The following is a 5,310-nucleotide window of genomic DNA, read 5'->3' on the forward strand; positions in this document are numbered from 1 at the left end:
CAATTTTACTAATTTTTCCCCATTGTACCCTCGTTTAGTGCTTCATATATATATATATATATATATATATATACACTAATTTGATGAATACAATGTTATATTATAAATAGATTGATGAAATTATATAAATGTTATTTATAATTATAAATAAAGATAAATATCAAATAATTCAAACAATTTTGAGGTGGGCTCATGCTAAAATTGGAGATCATGCCTCGAATCCAACAGAGTTCATAAAATAAAAATTCAAATATATCTTTAAATTTACGTAGTTAAATTTGAACCCTTCTAAAAGGGACAGATTATTTATTTATCCTGTCCATTATGAAATATGATGAATTGGTCAGAATGACAATAAATTTTAAATTAGAAACATATGCTGTTAAAAAATGATGAGGACAGTACTTAGTATAATTTAAAAAAATTTATCGCCTAATACAAAAATATGGAATTTTAACAGATAAGAGAGTGATGTTCTTTTGAACTATGTATTACACAGTGAGATATGTTACTTAAAAAGTTATTCAATTAAATAAAAAGAAAATGTTATACATGTATAATAAAAAAATAAAAAAAGAAAAGAATAGTGTCATAGATCACTATTAAAGAAAACGCACGAGAAAATAAGCGAATTAATTTATTTAACTCATAATTTTCAATGACATATATATAAATGCAATAATTCAACTTTCTCTATTTCTGAAATTTGCATTGGAGGGTTTCTGAGTTTGAGTAATAGTCCTCAGGAAATAGCATATTATCATTTTGGCCCCCAGTTCTTGTCGTTTGGTGACAACTAACGCCCTCAGAACAATGCACTATTTACGGATGCGTCCACATTCTTGTTTGTTTGCGGCTGACTCGTACGGTAAAATATCTTATAAACTGTAAAAAGCAACCGTTTTTGTCCTTTTCCTGGCCGCCTGGCTTTTTCTATCGTGCATGCGCGTCTATAGTAGCCCTGTGCTCCTGCTCCTCATTTTTTTTTTACTCTCAAATAATAATTAAAAAGTAAAAAAGAAAAGAGATCCATTACACTGTATAGATTCACAGTAAATTAAAAGAAATTAATTATTGACTATAATTTTAATAGATATTAATTAAAAATTATGATAAATAATTTTTATTAATAATAATGTAATATAAAACTAAAATTTTCTACCAAGAAGAAGCTATTTGTCATGGCTAAGAATTATGGTAAATGTTTTAGCCACCCTTAGCAGATACCAGGTCAATAACTGTCATATGGTCATGGTCAATAGTTATTTGTTACGGTTATTTTATTTTTAATCATAATTAATATGTTTCATTCTTTATAGCTGTACGATAAAAAATAATTTAAAATTATAAATTATAAACAAAAATAAATAAATACCCTCATATAAATGGAATTTAAATTTAAAAAATTCAGACGTTACATTAACTTTTTTTTTTCTAGAGAAAGTCGAGAGCCTTTCAATAAATTAAAAAAGAAAAGAATCAAATCATCGAAATTTCTATTAATATCATGGGAAATTTCATTTAAATCCACGTAATGAGAATATTTTAAAATCCCAATTGATTTTTTCAATTACTTATAACAAATAAGATACAGAAATCGATTCATTTTTTCTCCGATTGTAACTTTACAAATTTATATACAATTTTTAGGACGTTATGCAACATTCAACGTAATTTATAATCATCAGGTCTTTGATATTGAAATACCAAATACACTGAGAAATATTTAAAATAATTTACTATTTCTCGTAAGTTGTAATATCTTGAATAAAAGCGAATATAAATTTTAATATCTTTAATATAAAACAAAATAAAGAGTAAATTTTCTAACATCATTATCACTAATCTCTATAGTCAAATTTTAATTAGTATGTAAATAATAATGAAATTGGTCAAAGAAAATATGGATGGAAATCTAGTCATGATGCATTAAGACTGAGTTCACCAAGTAATGTGCGTGTGATTCATGAGTATGATTATTTTGAAGAATATGATTATTAATAATATAAAATTCTCCGACATAAATTAAAGACAAATTAAAGTGTAATGTCACCTCAAAACATATGTTAACCAATTACAAATGTTTGCGTGCTACAAACTAATTCAATGTCCTAATTAACTTGGGACACACATCATTAATTTGTCTTATGTATCTAAATTATCCAATCTCAACACTTGTTTTCCACAAACTACCTACATGTTGCCTTACTTTTTCACATTTATTTTTAATTTAAATTCTGATTATCCTAACAACTTACATTACTTTTATATCAACGATAGGATTCCAACCTCGTCAATCTGCAAGGTGGGCCACCAGAGAATAATATTGTATAAAATGGTGAGCTAGTAAGAATAATCAGAGCAGTAAAATTTATACCTGGAGCATGGAAGGTGTGAATTTATGGGTGTGGTCGAATTGTAAGATGGTCGTTGATACATTTATAATTGTGTGACCATACTCGTTTTCAAGCCAGTTTGGAATTGAATCGATACGATCCAAATACTTTAAACATGAAATCAGTACCGATTAGGACATTAATCAATATAATTGGGGATCTTTATGTCATTTTGAGGTATCTAAGTATGGTCCCTACATCAAATACTTGTTCTAAAAATAAAAATAAATTACAACTGACTCCTCTAAGGTTTTGTATATTGTTGAAAAATTTACAAATAGCCCCCTATTATGGGTGTCACGTGGGGATACTTATTAGATATCCGTTAATTTTGTAAAGATATTTATAATTTTTCAAATAATGAAAAGTATGATATGAATGTGTTGTAATTTACCCTAAAAGCATTTGAATTCAAAAGAAATGAAAATGGGTTTTCATTCATCATCTAATTATTTAGAACTGATTTTACATATGCTATTATTTTAATTTTTGTAAGAAAAAATTTCTCCAAATAATTAGTCAGAATGGTAGACGAGGGGTAAAAATGTCCACAAAAAAGGAAAGAGAAAAATTCCAAGTCTCCAATAAAAATGGTGGTGTAACTATCACATTAAATTCAACGATTTGGACCAATTTTAGCCATTGATTAATAATGGTAAAATTAGGAAAATTAGAGATTATTCCAGAATATTCCAGGATGGACTCAACAATCAACACTAACACCCATCAAATTATCAGCATTTTGAGATCTGATACCCATCTAATACCAACAAAATATTTTTAGCAGAATTTCAAAAATTTGGTAAGAAAAAGAAAATTAAATCAGTACGACATAGGCCTCGTTTTATCGTAAATATGTATTTAATATTAATTATTTAACAAATATAATATATATTATTATGGTGTGTTTGGTTTAAACTCAAAAAAATTTGATTGGATGATGATGTCTGTGAGACAACACTAATCACAAACTGTCATTTCAACTAATTTGAGCATAATGGACGATGAATTTTTGTCTTTTTCAGTTATTTTATGGTCTCTGCCACAATGAAGATTAGGTAAGATTTTTTGACATTAAATTACTGAATATTATGGTATTGATTATTGGAGGTAATGGCTCTGTGATTTTTCATTTGTTATTATTAATTCAACAAGCTCAATTATTGGTGCTTTTCTTTTCTTTTTTTTCTTTTTCTTTTTCTTTTTGTGCGTGTCGTCATTTCCACTGTTGATTTTTAAAAGGGATAATTACACTCCCTTCTTTTGAGGTTTTGTATAATTACGTATAGATTTTTATGATTTAAAAAATTATATTTAGTACCCTTAAAGTTTGCTTCCGTTTAACAACTTTAGTCAAAATTCACTGAATTTATTGATATTAAAAAAAAATAACCCTAGATTGACTTATTACTGATGTATTGCAAGTCAAAGAATTCTTTTCTAACTAAACTACCCTTATAATGATGAAAATAACCTACTTATATGTATTAACATATGAAGATGTATAAGGGCAATTTGATCATAAAAAAATTTATTTTACCTGCAATAAATCAGTAATAAGTTTATGAGGAATAAATATAGATTTTTAAACAGTTTTTTTTATTAATATTATCAAATTCGGTGAATTTTGACTAACAGATGGACTTATTTATTAGATAGAAGCAAACCTCAATGATACTAAATATAACTTTTCAAATTAATAATTACACCAAACTAGAAAAAAGGAGAGTGTAATTATCCCTTTTAAATATTTGATATATTCTCTTATTAAAGGATGTTTGGCTAAACTTATTTGAAATATGATATGGTTCCTACATTTCATAAAATATTTTAAGAACTTTAAGATATCGAAACTTATTTTAAAAATAAAGTTTTTTAAGTGTTTGGTATAATAAGCTTTTCATTCTTTATGTGAAGTACTGTATATTTTGCATAGAAACGTACGATTATGTTCTGAAAATATGCCTTTGCTAGGAGCGGAGAATCTTGTTTGTCTAAGACGTTGGTGGCACAATCAGCATATATTGTACCTTAAAAAAGAGATGTGGGGAGCATATGTAGATGGTCTCGTTCTTATAGAACATGTCAAGTGGTCGATGTATCTCTTATGTGAATACAAATTCAGTCAAAATAAATAATATTTTATGTAAGGACCTGAAATTCTGGTCACATCAATACCTAATATTAGTTATTTCTGACATATTCGGATCATTCTTTTTTTTGTTTTTCAAACAAAATTATTCTTCTAATAGAACAAAATTACAAAATCATTTCGCGTCCGTGGGGACTTGATTGAGGCCGACTGCATCTATTATAAAACGCTATGTTGATACGACGTTGTTGTTGTAGTATATTAAGGACCGATTTTAGCGGATCAGACAAGGAAATCGCGATTAAGATCATCGGAAACGATTGGCGACAGAAACACGACTATCTCATAGCATAGGATATGGTGATTTCTTTGGATGAGTATTGTGATTTACCTTTTTGGCCCATATTCCTATGAAGTACTCACCAGTCAGCAGCCAAGAAATGCATTCTGCATCTGCCCGTACATTAGGTCCATTGGGCTCTTCAGATGACCCAATTCTCATGGGGGCCCAATACCCATTTCTGTAGGCCCTTCTCAGAGATCTGGCCTATTTTTATAAACATTCAGAAACAAAAAATTAACTGAAAAATCGTATAACTATAATTATAATAATAATCATTACCCATGAAATTATATATTTCATACACCCAAAAAATTAAAAGAAATCAGTTTAATATCTATTTTGTACTATATATTAAGGAATAACACCTTTATTATTTTCTTTGTTTTTGTCTGTTTTTTAATATTATTAAATTATATTTTCCTTTTATTCATTTGACTTCTCACCCCCCCCCCCCCCCCTTTTTTTTATTTTTTTTTTTA

Source organism: Sesamum indicum, linkage group LG7 (assembly GCF_000512975.1).
Source record: "Sesamum indicum cultivar Zhongzhi No. 13 linkage group LG7, S_indicum_v1.0, whole genome shotgun sequence".
NCBI lineage: Eukaryota > Viridiplantae > Streptophyta > Magnoliopsida > Lamiales > Pedaliaceae > Sesamum > Sesamum indicum.